This window comes from Pseudorca crassidens, chromosome 4 (assembly GCF_039906515.1).
Source record: "Pseudorca crassidens isolate mPseCra1 chromosome 4, mPseCra1.hap1, whole genome shotgun sequence".
Taxonomy (NCBI): domain Eukaryota; kingdom Metazoa; phylum Chordata; class Mammalia; order Artiodactyla; family Delphinidae; genus Pseudorca; species Pseudorca crassidens.
In genome coordinates, this window is record NC_090299.1 from 48,383,183 (window position 1) to 48,402,203 (window position 19,021).

Consider the following 19,021-nt stretch of genomic DNA (forward strand, 5'->3'; position numbering starts at 1 on the left):
GATATCATCATCCGAAGAAGATAATGAAGCATGCTTTCCGAGAATTTTTAGGACTTCAGTTGGAAGTATCTGAGATAAAAACAGGTTTATAAACAAAGGTTAGCAATACACTTCTTAAAGTTCTTTCTCCCATGCATTTGCCATGAGTGATGGCATCCCAAAGCTTGAAACTGGCAGAAGAAATACACTCTTGTAGTTCCAGAGCTGGGACAAATTATTTTAAAGCCCCACTTTCTTATCTATAAAATGGGTAACAGGACACTGTTCATTTGTTGGAGAGTGAAATAAGATATGGTATAGATGGCATTAAGCAGAGCACTTTCATTCATTTATGCAGAAATTATGTATTGAGCACTTGTTTTGTTCAATACATGGTTCTAGGTGCTGGCAGTACAGCAGTAATGAAAAAAGGCAAAGCCTCTGCATACACAGAGCTTACACCTTAGATTAGAAAACAACAAATTAACAAAGAATAAATAAAAAATATCACATATAAATAGATGCTATGGAGACTGTTAAAAACCCGATTAACAGAATAGAAGGTGAGTAGATTGAATGGTCAATGAAAACATTTCTTCTTCTGGAATACAGATTACAAGGAGACAGCCATCAACCATAAGATGTTCAGGCGAAAGAGCACGTCAAGTAGAGTGAAAAGCTTGTGCCAACACCACCAGCTGGAGAAGAGCTTGGCATCCTCAAGGAACAGAAAGAAGGGTGTGACTGCTGAAGCATACTGAGTCAGGAGAGCCTTAGAGGAGATGATTTCATAGGGGAGGCCAGGGCCTACAAACCAGGGCCTACTAGTATGCAGGGTCTTATAGCCAGGGTAAGGAATTTGGATTTAGTCCATGTGAGCTGGAAAGTCACTCCAGGGAGTAGGAAAATTATATGATCTCTCTGCTATGTAAAGGATGAACTGTAGAGGAGCAAGATTAGAAGACTGAACACCTACGAGGGGCATCGCAGTAGTCTAGGGGAGGATGATGGTGGCATGGCTTGGAGTAGAAATGAGAAGTGGTTGATTTCTGGATATGTTCTGAAACAGAATTAGTAGGGTTGAAACTGAGGGAAAGCAAAAAATTAAGGATGACTTAGTTTGAGGCTTGAACCATTAGATAGATAACTCTAATGAATTAATAAAATAAAACAACTGTGGGCAGACTATGACAGTTGAGAAAGTCAAAAGTTCTGCTTTGGACATATTAACATTGAGGTTCTGTTTCTTTGTTTTAGCAAAGTGTTTTATTCAAGAGCTTCTCAGCACCATTTAGTTGTCAGAAAGAACGGATATCCCCTTTTCGTGCCCACCCAACTCCCAATCCCAGAGGCAGAAGTTAAACCACTTGGCAAGAGCTCCTGCTAATGATTATAATTCAGATCATGATAAGGTTTGGGTTGTTCTCTCACCTACTTTCTCCAACCCTCTACTTAACCCGTGACTCAAGTAGAGCTGTGTTCCCCCGCAGTTCAGAACAATAGGAAGGAATCATGTCAGTCAGTTTTGATCAACCTCACATTCCTGGCCTATTAGAGGCACATAAAATTACCTTGAAAAAACTGAATTCAGTGACTGCCACCTAGGAGGGACAGTGTTACTGTCAGGCAGTTTTGAGAGCTCAAATATTAGGGTACCCTCCCCCTACTCTAGTCTCGGAACAAGGAACACTAGGTCTGTTTTCTCTCCACACACCTCAATTGCTCATCCTCTCCTGCCTTATAAAACAGACACTGAACCGAACTGGTGTGACAGACTTAAGACAAACAGTTACATCTGATTAAAATGCTAAGAGACCCTGAGCTGTTGGAGATGAGGAGAGTCGATAGTATGAGCTGATCTTTCCTTCTTTTTTCTTTAGAGAGTATTTTGTTTCAGCATAAAGCACACTTTCCCAAAGAGATTCCTGGAGGAGAAATCCAAGAGTCTGACTGTGTCTGGTGGGAACACACAGTCACCTGTGTAACTCTGGCTTCAGTCCCTGGATCTATCTTTTGCAACGACTTCAGGTCCCATGGGAGGAGGAAAAGCTGGAGGCAATATCACTCGGCCAAAGCCCCCATGGGGTCCCAGGCTGGCAGGACAATGGGTTCCTGCTCTAGTACAGCTAGCACCTCTTCAGGGACATGCTTCCTGTCCAATACCACTTCGTAGACATATTCAGACAACCACTCATCTGTCATGCACAGGTAACCTTTGTGGCCATGGTCTTCACCCCACAAATTTTCCACTCTCCATTTCACAAAAGCACCATCCTAATCATCCTTTTCTGAGACAGCAGTGAATGTCATGGCGTGGGTCATAAGTGACTCACCAAAAGTCAGCCTCTCAGCTTTATTCATGTTCTTCATGGAGACACCAAACACTAACTCAAGGTCATAGACATTCATGTCACTGAGGCCCAACTTGCCATTGAAGTGTTTTCCAACATCACAGCCAAACCATACAGCCTCTCCATCTTTGATGGAGGCCGCAACCATCTTCTGCAATAAGTCAATGGGCTGGTTGTTATATAGAGTTTTTCTCCCTCCAACCATATTGCTTAAGTAGTCCACTGTGTAAAGTTTATTGTACTTGTGCTGGGGCCGAGGGTCATTCACTAAACATATTGAAGAGTGGCTTGACATGTTCCCTGTAAAACTTCAAGGGTGTTATGGGGCCAATCTTTTGATAGTTTTTATCTTTGTCTTGATACTCCCAGGAGAACGTCTCTGGTGGATTACCCAAATAGATGCACACCACTCTGCACATCTCCTCCATTGTGGTATCCTATGTGGCTGAGATTTCCCCTTTGGTTGTGCTGTTGTATACCAGGTTCCATAGTCGTATACAGAATTCTCTCATCTTGTGATTCAGAGTATCATTCATCCTTCTGGTTGCCTCTGTTGTATAAGATTCAGGGAAGCACTTAGCAATAATACCATATTTTTCAACAATATTGACAAGCATATCCCATTATCCTCCATTATTTGCAGGATTCATAAGCAAATACTGCACCAGCCTACCATCCTCAGGCTCCTTTTACTGCGCTGTGTCCACAAAAGCATTTAAGAAGAAATAACAGCATTCAACCTTGTCCCAGAAAAAGAGGTAAGACTGACTAAATTCAAATTCTTCAATATTTAATTTTCTCATGAATGGAAGTCTCATAACATTCAGACAAGGAAAGATCCAGCATCGCCCTGAGCTCTTCTGGTTGGTGACGGGCTTGCCTTCCAGATGCACAGCCTGTTGGAACACGTGCTGAACACCCTGGACCGTGGCCCTCTTCAGACAGACGTCCAGCAGGTCGTGGGTGGTGCCGGCATGCTGGGGCCAGTACGAACTGAGGATCGGAATTCAGTTTCTGAAGCAGAGCAGCTACCTTCCCTGAATTCAGTCCTGCCACGTTGTTCATGGTGCCCATGCTGCCCGGCAGGGGAACGGTAGTTTCGAGGTCCTCAGGCAAGCGCCAGGACTGCACAGCGGTTCGCTGCCTAAGCTGCCCGACCTGCCTCTCCCACTGAGATATCTTTAATGTATTCAAAATTTAATACATTTTTCAATTAACCCATTCATTTAAAAATATCTCTTTAAAAGGAGAAAAGCACTACAGAACCTGCAGATATCAGAGGATACTAGGAAAATACTACATAAACTCTAGAGAAATAAATTTGGCAATTTAGATGAAATGGACAAATTGTTTTAAAAAAATCTACCAAACATGAAATAACAGATAATAATTTGAACAGTCCTATAATTGTTAAGTAAATTGAATTTACAATTTGAAAACTCCCCCTCAAAAAAATCTTCAGGCCACATGGTTTCATTGGAGAATTCTACCAAATATGTAAAGAAGAATTAACACCAATTCTTCACAATATCTTCAAGAAAACAGAAAGGAAGTGACACTTCCTAATTCACTTTATGAACCAGTATTACCCTAATAAAGACAATACCAAAAAAGGAAACTACAGACAAATATCTCTCATTAATACACATGCAAAAATCCTTAATAAACATTAACAGAATAATTCAGCAATATATAAAAAGAATGATCTACCACAACCAGGTGTGTTTCAGTCTAAGGCTCTAAGGTCGCAAGACTGACTTGATATGGAAAAAGCAAAGTAATTTACCATATTAACAAGCTAAAGAAAAAAAATCACATACACTGATCCAGAAAAAAATATATGACAGAGTTAACATGCATTCATAATTTTTTGAAACAAATATCAGTGAAATAGGAATAGAGGGCAACTTCCTCGACTTGATAAAGCACACCTACAAAAACCTACCGGTAACATTATACTTAATGATGAGAGACTGAATGGTTTCACCCAAAGATTAGGAACGAGGTAAGAATGTCTGCTTTCACCAGCATTATTCAATATAGAGTGGGAAGTAGTACCAGTGCAATAAGATAAGAAAGGAAATTAAAGACATACAGACTGTAAAGAAAAAAATAAACATCCTATTTGAGGATGACATGATTGTCTATGTAGAAAATACAAAAAAAAAAAACACAAAAAAACTTAAAAATACTCCTAGAATGAATAGTGAGTTCAGCAGTCATAGAATACGAGCTCAACATTAATTGTACTACTGAGAAGTCATTTGTACTAGCAATAAACATAAAAATTAAAACACAGTATCATTAACAATGGCTCAAAAAAATGAATACTGAGGTTTAAATCTAACAAGACATGTATGAAATTTGTATGCTGAAAATTACAAAACCTCTGGAGAAGGAAATAAAAGTTTTGAATAAACAGAGAGATACTCTGCGTTCATGTATTAGAAGACTCAACACAGTAAAGATGCCAATTCTTCCCAAACTGACATACAGTTTAACACAGTTCTAATCAAAATATGAGCAAGATTATTTTTAATATAGAAAATGTTATGTTAATTATATGGAGAGTAAAAGAAACTAGAATAGCTCAAACAATTTTTAAAAGAAGATTAAGTCTTTAAATAATTCTACCTGATTTCAAGAGTTATGCAGCTTCACTAGTTAAGACTGTGGTATTGGTAGAGAGATGGGTACATAGTTCAATGGAACAGAATAGAAAACCTAGAAGTAAATCCACACAATTATCCACAACTGATTTTTGCCAAGAGAAAATGCCAAGAGAAAATCAGTGGAGGAAAGAGAGCCTTTCAACAGGTGGTGCTGGGGCAATTGGACATCTATAGGCAAAAACTGAACCTTCACCAAGATCTCACATCTTATACAAATATTACCTCATGAAGGATCACAAAATTAAAGGTAAAACTACAAAAGTTTAAGAAAAAATAAGAGAAAATCTCTACAATTTGGGGCTAGGTGAAGATTTTTCAGACTTGACACCAAAGGATTATTTATAAAAGCAAAATTGCTAAGTTGGATGTCATCAAATTTAAAAACTCTCACTCATTTAAGAGGATGAAAAGTCAAGCTCCAAAGTGGGAGAAAATATTTGCAAACCACATATCTGACAAAACACTATTATCTAGACTATATAACGAACGTACAAAACTCAACAGGAAAATGCATACAACCCAGTTAGAACATGAACAAAAGACATGAAGACATTTCACCAAAATAAGATATTCAAATGGCAACAGAGCACATGCAAAGATGTTTGATACCATTAGTCATAACTGAAATGAAAAATAAAACTACAGTGAGTCCATCATTACACATCTAGCTGAATGGCTAAAATGAAAAACTAGTGATAAGACCAAAGGCCGGTAAGGATGCAGAGACACTGGACCATTCATACATTGCTGGTGGGAATGTAACACGGTACAGCCACGCTGAAAAACAGTCTGGTAGCTTTTTAAAAAAATTCTAAACATATATCAACCATTTAACCCAGCAATTGCACTCCTGAGCATCTATCCCAGAGAAATGAAAATATATGTTTAGACAAAAATCTTTATATAAACCCTTATAGCGTTTTTGTCTATAACAGCCCCAAACTGGAAACAACCTATAAACAAATAGTGATTCATACACACCAGCAAGAAAAAAGGAATGAACTGTTGATATCTACAACCTGGATGAATCTCAAGGAGATTATGCTGAGCAGGGGCGGGGTTGTGGGGGAAGCCAATCTAAAAAGGTTACACACTGCACGATTATATTTATGTAACAGTCTTGAAATGACAAAATTTTTTTAATGGATGACAGATTAGTGGATGCCAAAGATTAAGGAAAGGGTAGGGGCCAGAGGGAAGTGAATGTAGCTATAAAAGTGCAACATGATAGATCCTTGTGCTGATAGAAATATTGTCAATTGACATTGACTGTATCAATGTCAATATCCTAGTTGTAATATTCTACTAGAGTTTTGTAAGATGTTACCATTGGGGGAAACTAAATACTTTACCATGGATCTCTTTGTATCATTTCTTACAATTGCCTGTGAATTTACAATTATCTCAAAATACAGAGTTCACTTAAAATTAAATAAATTAAACATTTTAAATACCTTTTGAACACCTATTATGCACTACTATTTTAGGTTCTGAATATACTCAAGTGAACCAAACAGACAAAACAGTGATTCATGGAGCTTACATCATAATGGGGGGAAAAGACAATAGAGAGGAACAAGGAGAATTGAATATGCTGAATGAAGGGAGGGGATGGTGGTACAAGTAAAATGGGGTGATCCTTGAGTCCTCATCAAGGTGATATTTGGGTAAGCATTTGAAGAAGGCAAGGCACAAGAGTAAGCCATGTGGATATCTAGAATACACATATGGGTACCTGCTCTGTATATGAATATTTCTGTAATCTCTGAACAGTTAATTAATACTCTATAAACCATTCTGTTGAGGAACTTTCTTGAAATCAGCCCTTAGGGCTCATTTTTGATGTTAAAGCCCAGAGCACCAATCTGACCAAGTTTTCCTCTAGGAAAGGCAGCTATAAATCACCAATTTTGTTGGTGAATCCATTGCCTGTGTCTATTTACCATTGGGGGTGTGTAGGGAACATATTGTTGCTTAATGCTATCCTCAGGAACTTACAAAACAGAATTAGGAAAACAAATATAAAATGTCACAGAGCGTTAGAAAACAAAAAAGAAAAATGCTCTTAATTATCAGCTAATTTGGATTAATACAACGATTACCTCCTATAATATATCAATAACCAAGGCTGCATGTTCAAAAATAACAGACGTCCTTAACGTTTCAGAAGTGCGTGAGTAAAAGCCACTGTCATTCACAGAGAAATGTGAGTAAACTTCACAACAGTTCACAAGGGCTCAAGGCTTTTCTGGATGAACAAACTAGTTAGCACTTTTAGCACATGGTACAGAGGCTACTAAAGTTAACTGAAGTACAGTTACAGCTAAATTTAATTTAAAGGCAAGCCGGTACATCATGCAGTAAAAACCAAAGGTCCTACGATGAGGGATGATTCCACAGGTAACCACTGGTCTTGTTAAGTAACTTACAGGGAATGTGAAAGTACAGGCTCATTTCAGCATGCATCTCTCCCAGTTACATTTTGGAATTTTATTTATTTTTCTGACCAGCTCTTCTTGAGCAGTCCAAATCCAGGTAAAGCAAATCTTAAATACACTTGGGTTATGCTCATTCTCCTTAGAATGGAAAAATAAATAAATAAACATGATTGATTAAGGGAAGAGTGTTGGCTTTCCTTCAAGGAAGAAAGAATCCAGTAATTCCCAAGAAGACTCTTGCCCCATGAAGTTTTCCCCCAAATGCTGCTCCTCTTGATACATGTTGGTGTATTTGGTGTGCCTCAGTAGGAATAGACATTATGATGCTTTTCCAATTGTCACAAGTTGCAAAATTAAACATGTGCAGCTTAAAAATAGCTCACCATGGGGCTGCAGAGAGAAGCAGAGCAGAGCCTTGCGGCAAAGTCACAGGTTTTGAAAGTGGGTCTTGATAAAATATCAGGCTAGGTAGTTGTCCATTAGAGAGGAACGTGCCAAAGCTAGGACCATTATTATTCCAGAAACATCACTATCCGCCTACTTCAATGAATAAACAGCATACCAACACACGGATAACTTTTGCATCAACTTTGGAAACAGCTTTGAGACTACAAAGCAAGTCAAAAATCAAACCTACTGGCTGGAGAAGTCCCCATTTCATGTGCCTAGGTCTAAATCAACCCAAAAAACCCATCTAAATCGTATTCTAGGTAACACCTAGATAATATAATAATTCATTAGACTATCCATAATTTACTGTGATGAAATGAGAACAAAACTATTGATAGATATGAGAATTCTGCATCACACTGGCATAAAAGAGGTGAGATAGTACAAATATTTACATGCAAATAGATCCATAGAAGTATGTATTTAATACAAATCGTGAGATTTAAAAATACCCAGATGGCTGAAGTTGTAGCTATTTTTTGTTTGCTTTTCAAGAGGGAGAAACATAGATTTTCATACATGTGAATTCAGAGGTAAGTGAAAATTGTTTATGACATAGTTTAGGGAAAGAGTCTGTTGTACATATGTGCCAGCAAGAGCTGAGTGAGGACTCCTTCGATGGGGCTCCACCTACCCGGAGCCCTATCTGAAAGCCTGATTATTATTGTTACGGGAGCTGGGAACAGATAGATGTATTTTGCTGATGGACAGCCCTGAAAGTCAGAGTCAGATGCATGCGTTGTACTTCAAAGAAGTCAACATGAAGAACTTGGAAGCAGGGTAGACTGAGGTACTCGTAGCAGGAAAGTTGCCACCTTCCCAGCCACAGATTTACTCCCAGATTATAAAAAGGAGGACCTGATGAATCCCAAGGCCCATTCTTTCACAAAAGTAGGTTGAAAACCACGTCTTGAAAAAATTTATATTAGCTTATTTTCTTTGTGATAGATTCCCCCCCCCCCCCCACTCTCTAATGAGCCATATAGAGTTAAGGAACTGGGTTCTAATTTAGCACTGAAATTAAATACCAAGTTAGTTACCTTTACTTAGATTCATTCTACTATTAAGCAGGTATGTAATCCCCTGCATGAAAAAAATGCATGTATTATTAAGAATATAAAAATAATATCCTATAAGTATATAGCAATTTTAAAGTGTTCATATATAAATATTTTTACTTTATTGAGACCCCTGGAACTTATTCACTTCAATTTTACCCACACTCCTCCCCAGTTTTTCACAAAGTATGGTCCTTGACCTATTTCCATCAGAACTAGCTGTAATGTAATGCCTGTCTGAAAGATTTCTTGCCCGCCTCTCCCCTGCCCCTTCCACATAAAGTCACAGAATTCTTGGGTTTGGGTAGGAAATGTTACAAATTTAGAATCTCCTGAGTTCTCAAAAAACACAGACTTTTGATCATCAAAGCAACCTAAACCAAGTTCCGTCTCGGAATGCAAAGTCAAAGAAAAGTCAATTGCAACCTGAAGATGATAAAATTATGATTCTATGAATGTTTCAATAATCCACCAGATATTACTGCCTAAAGTCACCTACAATTGTTGAGAGCCTGGGATATCATCTTAGTAATGCACCCCCTGCCTTCCATTTCAAAACAAATCATGAGTGAAGGAAGCTTCATTTTCACTTATATCAAAGGCAATCAATAGGCTGGTTTAACACAATCAGGTTGCTCATTTGGCTTCAGCAAAAGTCATGAAGCAAAAGCAGTCCTGTGGTGTCTATTCAAATCTAATGGACACACACAGGCGTGGTGACACTGGCTTTTTTTTTTTTTTTTTTTTTGTGGTACGCTGGCCTCTCACTGTTGTGGCCTCTCCCGTTGCAGAGCACAGGCTCCGGATGTGCAGGCTCAGCGGCCATGGCTCACGGTCCCAGCCACACTGCGGCATGTGGGATCATCCTGGACCGGTGCTCGAACCCGCGTCCCCTGCATCGGCAGGCGGACTCTCAACCACTGAGCCACCAGGGAAGCTCGACACTGGCTTTTTACAGCATTTCATAGAATGGCCAATGTACATAAAAACAATTAGGCCACACAGACGATCTGAACTGGGATCCAGCATGCTAATTCGCTTCCCTCCCTCCCACTATTATATTTTTTGAAGATTAGTCTTTCTTTTTCAATTATCACATGTTATATACAATTTGGCTAATATAATTATGATTAAGCTGAACCCAACCAATGTTTGTTTTTGTTTCATAACGTATAGGCACAGGGCTTTCTGCTTCATTCTCTTGTGAGGTGAGAGCTCAGAAAAGATAATTTTGAGACTGAAGTAACTAAGTAAAGGGCAGTATACAATAATAAAAAAAAAAAATTGAAAGGAGCGATAAACGTATTGGCCTCCCCCAAATCCCAACTAACACATACAGATGATCACTTCAGAAATTTTTTTATTGAGTCTCTACTATTTTCCAGGCAGAGGTCAGTAATTAACTCTTAGATAATGTTAAGGTATATACTGAGCATTTAGAAATGCTAACCTAGCAGTCAGAAGAAAGGTCAAGGTTGAAGGTCACATGTAGAAGTCATTCACGTAGAAGTGACAGTTAAAGCTGACTATGGATGGAACTCCTGAAGGAGACAGAGGTGACCTACAAGGCTGCTGTCACATTGTCTCAGTTATAAATGGATTTGCCCTATTTGTCACTCAAGATCAAATTGCCTTACACTGTTTACCAGAAAACAGTTTTTTAAAAAGAGAAGATGTAAATTTTAAAAAGTCAAAGAAGAGTTTAAAATAAAAAACAAGGAAACAAAGAATTAGTCTAAAGATTATGAGAAATAACAGTGATATTCAAACTGAAATTTTCAAGATGGAAATGCTGCCATTTGCAACACGGATGGACCTTGAGGGTATTTGAAATAAGTCAGATGGAGAAAGACAAATACCACAAATTCTGTATGGTCTCACTTACATGTGGAATCTTAAAGAAAACAAAGACAAAAACGAACATATACAGATACAGAGAACATATTGGTGAGCTGGGGCTGGGGGATGGCAAAATTGGTGAAAATGATCAAAAACACAAACTTCCAGTTATAAGATAAATGAGTCTGAGGGGTGTAATGTACAGCATGGTAACTGCAGTTAACAGTACTTATTGTATGTGTGAACGTTGCTAAGGAGAGTAAATCTTAAAATTTCTCATCATAAGAAAACAATTATTTTGTAGCTATGTGTGGTAATGAATGTTAACTAACTTATTATGGTAATTATTTCACAATATATACATATATCAAATCATTATGCTGTACACCTAAAACTACACAATGCTATATGTCACTTATAACTCAATTTAAAAAATTATTTTGTAAAAAAAAACCCTGAAATTTTCTTGATTTGTTCAACAAAAAATAATTTTCTCACTTATGTAAACAGCAATGACATTAGATAATCACTGAAACATACTTACTCATTAATATAATATACCTGTTTATGATTCTCTTTTGCAAAGTTCCTGCTAAAGCTTCCACTGATGCTTTCATAACTACATGAAAGCAATAGGCCAAATGCCAAAAAACAGCATAGATTCTAGCCCTGCAGCTAATTATGATAACCTCCATCATATTATAATAACTCCTAGAGCTGCCAGGACATACAACTTTCAGATGAAATTGATGGGAGAGCACACACTGGCACCCCATTATGGAAAATGAAGCAATGTAACAACAACAAAACACAACTGCTGCGATTCCCCCCAAATTATATTGATATATTCTTGTTTTGACTCACATAAAGGGAAATATTAAATTATGCTGAAAATAAAGACTTCTTTGGGCATTGTTTAACAACTCTAAATTCAGTTTTGACTAGCTGAAGGAAAAGAATGTCTCAGAATCCTCTGTGCCTCTTGAATGTCCTTGAGTGTGCTCCACGGATTCATTTCCAAACAGCAGTCTGAGGACGGTAACACTGCACATACTCCCCTGAAACTTGCTGCCAGACCCCCTTCTCATCAGAGCAGCATGATTAAATATTCAGGATCCTGCCACAGTAGTGCCGAGCAAAATAACACGGGCTCTGACCTTCTCCAGGAACATCATTCAGGGAACAAATGTGTGACAATGAGTGACACTAACTGTGTGCTGTAACCGAAAACCACCTAATGAAGTTTTCATGTTACACACTCTCCAGGACGGTAAACGAACTATTAAACTCTCACTGTAGTAGTCACACTAAAAGCCTTTTTAATGCATGCTGCAAATTCATATTCAGATCCATCCACAGCGGACCCTCTGCTCTACGTAAAACTCCATAGCCAGGCTTCCCTGGTGGCGCAGTGGTTGAGAGTCCGCCTGCCGACGCAGGGGACATGGGTTCATGCCCTGGTCCGGGAAGATCCCACATGCCGCGGAGCGGCTGGGCCCGTGAGCCATGGCCGCTGAGCCTGTACGTCCGGAGCCTGTGCTCTGCAACGGGAGAGGCCACAACAGTGAGAGGCCCACGTACCGCAAAAGAAAAAAAAACATTACCTATGACTGATATAGCATCTTTTAATAATCTGCCTTTTGAAAGTATCATATTTTATTGTATCAAGTTACTATACATCGATGTGCATTTCTTCTTTACTGCCAAACTATTTGTTGCAGCATGGATGAGAGGACAGCATTCTCCTTGGTGAACTGGAACAAAATCCCTTCTGTTCCATTTTTGGTCTTTGGTCTTGATAGAACTTTAGATGGTGTATCGTTGCCATTTCTGCTATAAGATAAATTATTTTCAATTCAGTTTAACAAATGAGAATTGGGTCCTATGGCTTCCCTTATATCAAGCCCAAGAAGTTGATGAATTATATCTGCTCTGGAAACTGTATAGGACTACAAATGTTAGGGGTGAGCTGTATCTGTCAAAAAAGTACTAACTGGAAAAAGTTATTTTGTAAAAATTAATTTGCTTTCCTTTTGAAAAGATCTAAAGTTTTCATAATAAGTATTTTAATATTTTCTTTGTGCTTCTGGTGCCATCATTGCAAAATATTTCACTTTACTCTTACATTATTCATTCGCTCATTCATTCAAACATTTATTAAGGAAGGAACTGTAAAATCAGGTTACTTTGATAAAGCTCTGGTTTCTTTAAGATCGGCATTCAAGTGGAGACACCTGGGATCCATCTAACTGGAGGGAATTAGTGTGCAAAATTTATTAATATAGCCATGTGAAAGCCTCTTCTATAATGATCTCACTTTTATGGGGAGCAGCTAAGGCTAAGAATGAGCCAAATCATTCTTGGCCAGCTTTGATGGTAAGACAGTGGTCTAGGAGAGCCCGACTATATTAGCCAAAGTAACTTAGTCCACATACGGGAGCAATATGGAACAGTCTTGAGCTTCTGATAAAAGGCAGAAACTTCTGCTTCCTTGAAATCCTATAAGAAGGATTCATTATTAGGTAAATTTAGGGCACTTAATTATAAGATGATCTGATAGACATACCCCAACAAGTGAATCAGTTGGGATCACATCCTCCACCTCCCAGGCTCCCACCCATTCAAATTTCCTTACCTCCAATGCTGGTCCTAACTCATCCTTGCCTCCTAAAATGGCTCGTTGATGGCAGTAAAGGGATATGACCAAATATTGCTGGCACTCAGTTACTTTAGCTATTCCACCTTCCCAGGTAACTGACTATTAAGAGCTCAGAATAAGTAAGAAATTTCTTCTAAGAAATCACTTCTCTCCAAACCCAGGTAAAGGTGGTGGTGAAACAAAGTTTCGTGCTGGGTCAGTTTGCCTACTCTCCTTCCAAAGGTGAAACTACCAACACTGGAGTTACTTAGTTTATGTCACCCTGTACTTCTAAAACTATTACGTTTTACAGTCTTTAAAGGATGCTGGCAGATTCCACTTTCTTCTCTTATACTCAGTTTTCCTAAGCCAGCGTTTCTCAACCTTGACACTATTTTGGGTCAGGTAATTTTTGTTGGGGACTTTGCTAGTCATTGTACGATATTTAGCAGCATCCCTGGCCTCTGCCTACGAAATGTCAGAAGTACTCCCCCACTTGTGACAACCAAGAGTGTCTCCAGACATTTCCTAAGGTCTCCTGGGGGAAACATCACCCCTCACTGAGAAAGGACCATTGTTTTATGGCTATGACCCGATTAATGAGATCTTTGCGGATTCTTGCTTAGAGCCCTAGTGACGTGAATTTTACATGTGATTTTGACAAAATTAACTACATAACTTACTATATATTAAGTAAATAGCTCCCTAGAATCTAGTAGGTTATAAGCAGTAAGTTAAATGCACTGAGCATTGTGTGACCCTCTAGAAAAGCTGAGTCTTTGTCTTTGCAAGGATTAAGCTATGCCAGAACCAATGGGACTCTCTTTTCCCCATGGAAACCCCACCTTGCAAGCTTTTGGCCGCCTACACTCTATGAGAAGTCTAAGACTGGGACAAAAAGGCAACAGCCAGCAGTCCCTAATTTTACTCTTGCTAGCTGGCTTATTTTTCTTGACTGGGTTGAACTGATTATAGAGTTTGCACATCTTAACTCATTAACCTGATTCTTTATTTCCTTTGTTTTCTGACTTCAAGGCTCTTGATCACTGTTCACTTACATCAGCTCCCTATTTCTGCTTAGAATTCCTTTTCTAATATTGCTCCCACTACAAGTTTGCTTTATATTCTGAATCTATGACTATCAATTTGCTTCTTTGTCTTGTATCACCAACATTACTTGGGATCAATCCAAGTTGTCTCCTAGTTCTGGCATCTTCTTGCCTTTTTTGTCCTGAATCTGCCCATATTGTGGCGTGTTAAGAGACACTCAGAACATAAAGAAGAGATAGCAGTTTACCAGTGGAGCAAAAAGAAAAAAACTATAAAAACCAAGCACACATTCTCAGAAATACTTCTGCAGACTCCATAACTTTTGAAAATATCACATCATCACACTAGATTATGACTAGAATATCTGTAGTAATGATTTTGAGCCTTCGATTAAGGAGTAGGGATACTCTACTTGAGAAGAGAGGAAAGGAGGTACTGTGCTTGGGAAGAGTTCCATCTCATCTGGTTAACAGGGAAGTTATAACACTTGAAGGGAGCTCTGGTTATCTGAAAAATATACTTATTTAAAATACCACCTTACCTAAACAGCATATTTATTAACCTTTTTGTACTTATACCTATTAGGTTGAATCATATAAAACTGATATTTTTTACAGGCAAATATTGACAATTACATTTTCAACCCCAGTAATTCTAAGTTCCTAAACACAAGAAAATACTTAATACAAACTAGGAGGGCCTCCTTCAAAGGAAACACATTTAAACTTTCATAAAAAGAATTTATTTCTATTTTGCTAATATTTGATAAGTTCTTTCTTTAAACATGGATATCCTTATGATCACAGGAACCCAAGAACATTAAAGGATAAACTAAAACAGTGTGAGAAATCACTCTACAAGACTATATAACCAAGGGATACATAAAACTGATTAATTTCATGAGCAAACTTATTCGCAACAAACCTCTCCTGAATCCTCAAATTTCTGTTTTGCCAAGTTAGTGCATTTTAATTTTAGATGTCGGAATTTGCATTTTTCAGATTCTAATTTCTTGCAGCATGATCGATGATGTGCATTGCATTTGTCATTTTCAAGATGACGGCACTCAGAATAAGAATTTAACAAACAAAACATGTCAAAGATACATATTAAGTTTCACAACACAACTGTTACCCTAAAAAGTGATCGATAAAGAAGTAATATTTTTTCTTTCGTAGTGAAACCCCCACAGTTGCTAATCACTGATGGTACCTAATGTTGGAAATCAGTAAGAAAGACACATCTTCAATACATGAGATGGAATATAAGAGAGAAAGAGAGGAGAAGGAAAGGAAACAGAGGGAAACCTAATTATATTAGATACCCAAGAACTCTGAAATGAACTCCATTCATCTCAGAGGAACATAAAGAAATATAAGGGAGTCAATTTAAATTTATCTGTCTGCTGCTGCTTCAGCTGCTGCTAACAGATGCTCCATAGAGAACCTATGGGGAGAAAAGCTTATACATTCTCTTTGTATGAACCTGGAGTGATGGTGTTAAGAAGGGATGTAAATGTGAAAATATGGTAATTCATCAAGGCCAAGTTTTGTGTTACCAGCTCAATGGAGCAAGGAGAACAAAAGTTCAACAAACATTTGTTGAATAAATAAATGAATGTGACTTCTCCTAAGCCATCTAGAAATCCATGGTGCAATAGAGGCTAGCACTGGACCCTGACCTCTTATCAGCAGTGCAGAAAGGAAACTTTTGGGACAGGTAAAAGAAGAAACAATAGTGGGAGGGCCAGTTACTTGATATGTTTTCTTTATCTGTTTACACTAGTTGATGACAGTTCCTTTCTAATCCTTAGGGCTTCGTTTAAACATGACTCCACCTTTCAAGCTCAAGAAATGTGCACTGGCCAGTTGCATTAAATATCACATAAAGTATTTTCAGTAGTAAGTACAGTACGTATTTCCCTAATGTCTCCATGTATAAGTAGAATAAAACGATTAAGAGAACAAAAGAAAATAATTCAAACTTGCAAAGGCAAATGGAGCCTCACAGCTGAGAGATGTCAAGAAAATTTAAACTAGATTCTACTGTCTTGATTTTCATATCTAAACACTGGAACGTTCGTTTGTTCCTTCCTTCCTTCTTTCCTTCCTTCTTTCCCTGTTTGTTTTTTTTTTTTAGTTTGAAGAATCTATCCATGATTACCAAGCTGTTCTCACAGATTTAAATGACCATGCTTCACAGTAAAAGGGAATGATTCAGAGCTGTTATGTAACTTTAGAGCTTTAATTAATGTTTTCTTAAACTGCTCAATGAGCTAACTCCAATGTTTATGTGCAAAATAATTTTTCAGTGAAGGCAGTATAGTGTAATGATTTAAAGTACGGATGCCTGGGTTTGCATCTTATCACTGCCTTTACTAGCTGTGTATCATTGGCCAAGTTACTTAAATTCTCTGCGCCAAAAGATTATGTACGATTATTTCTGCATTTGGGGGATTGATGGGGATTTACATTTTCTTCTTTGTGTTTTTATTTTTCAGTTTTCTGAGATTTCAAAAATGAACACATTTTTAAAAAGAAAGAAACTCTAAGTGTTGACAAGGCATTAAGGAAAAAGGAAGTATTAGACTAGGTACCTCCTTTAGTGATACACTTTACAGAGTTCAATGTTAGTTATAATCCACATAGTTTGCATATTTTAATCAGTTAAAATAAAGTATAAGCCAGCCGCACAATTTTTGAAAATAAGTAATTTCAGGGAGCAAGTACATAGAAGAGTTGAAGTTCTTGATCAACTGACAGAAATACCACATAAAAATTTACCCACCTTCTTGTTATCAAACACTTTTTGGTTTTTATCATTATGATGTTGAACTCGAACGTCCAGATATGACTCTAATACATCCAATAACACTTTTTCTGCCATACCGATAAAGCCTGGTTGTAAGCTCAGCACTTATTCACACGGTCTACACAATTCTTTCCTTCTTCCATAATAATAAACCAACATAAAGTCATACTCATGACCACATTAAAGAAAATTTCTTCCCAATTACATGTCATATTCACAAGACATGACTTTGCATTTAGATAATGCTTTAAGGTGCTCTATGCACAGCCTACAAGTTTTATTTATGTGAGTACATCACTGGTGTAAAGAAAGACAGATTATTTTATTTCAAAGGTATCCATTTTCTGATTTGCACTAAAACCTAAGAGTTCTTAAGATCATAAATGTAATATTCAGTCAAATTACTATTCCACTGAGCTCATTATTCAGTCTTTCACCAGAAAACAAAACGAGATATTTTACGAGGAACCATTCATTTATTCATTCTATGGCTAGGTGCTGAAAAAGCTGTAAAAATGAATCTAAGCCAGCTCTGAATTTTTTGGCTCTAATAGCCCAGTTGAGAAGAGAGACGTGAAAACCACCCCAGTGCATCACAGGGCGATTAGATACAAGGTTTGGGCACACTAACATGGGGAGTGGGGAGGAGGGACCATGTGTTCAGGGTAGGCGTTACTAAAAGGAGTTTGCGATGAATTTTAGGAAATGAGTAGGGTTTTTGCAAGTGGCTAAAGGAGAAAACAAGGAAACCCCATAGCCTGAGGAAAGAGCAACACCTCAACAGCACAGAGACATGAGTAAGCCTGGAGAGGGAAGGGAACTGGGTGAGTGACAAGGGCTCCTTCGATGCCAAAAGTACTCTTATTTTTAGTTTATGCAGATTTAATTCCACATACCATTTGGACAACCACCAGAATTTTTCAATTGAAAATAGAGAAAGCACAAGTCAGTTCAAATTATAAAAGCAAATTTGGCAAGATGGCACGGCTGCTCCCCTGATGTCTCCCTGAGTCTAGAGAGAACGATGGACTTCTGGCTCTCTTCCACCAGCCCCCCAGGCAGCCCGTTGTATCTCTCTGAAGTCTCGTGAAAATGCATTACTGTGCATATCACATTTTGCTATTTCCACATCCCATGGTAATATTTTTGTGCCACTTGAGAATTAAACATCACTTTCATTATTGTAACTATATATATACATCTGCAGTCAATATGTCTAATGTTGAAGAGAGGAGGCCATCAAAGGATCCCCAGTGTTAGCAACATGTAAGGCAAGTCCCATCTTCAGACAACAAGCGGCTCCATAAGGATCATTACTATCTAGATATCTATGTATATATGTGTCTACCTACTCACGACCTACCTACTTACCTGCGTTTTTACTTTATATGTAACAAAGGTAAACAATATAGAAAGATCTAATGGGTCATTTGCTGCCTTTGTCCCCAATCCCATTTACTTTCCATGGGACATGATTTCACACAGATGGCATAAGTTCTTCAAACATGTTGACTCAGACCCCACTTACTAAAAAACAAACAATTAAAAAAAATACTTTTTCTGCACTGCTAAAATTTGTCTATTTCTCAAATTCCTCAGGCATGGTCTGTGGGACCCAAATTAGGAACCAAGAGCTGCTGGAGAAGGTTATGCTAATGATCCCTGCTGCTTCTCCTTTTCTGTGTAGTAATCTCACTTTTGACAGGTTTTTAAGTACATGGCTGGTTAAATCAGG

At 38.0% G+C, this 19,021-nt stretch overlaps 1 protein-coding gene and 1 pseudogene across 2 annotated transcripts in view; both read right to left on the minus strand.

Moving 5' to 3' along the window:
• KCNIP4 (potassium voltage-gated channel interacting protein 4) overlaps nucleotides 1-19,021 on the minus strand; it is a 1,191,601-nt gene that overhangs the window by 941,679 nt on the left and 230,901 nt on the right. The gene's annotated exons all lie outside the window — the stretch shown is intronic.
• Nucleotides 1,504-3,395, minus strand: LOC137223130 (bleomycin hydrolase pseudogene; annotated as a pseudogene).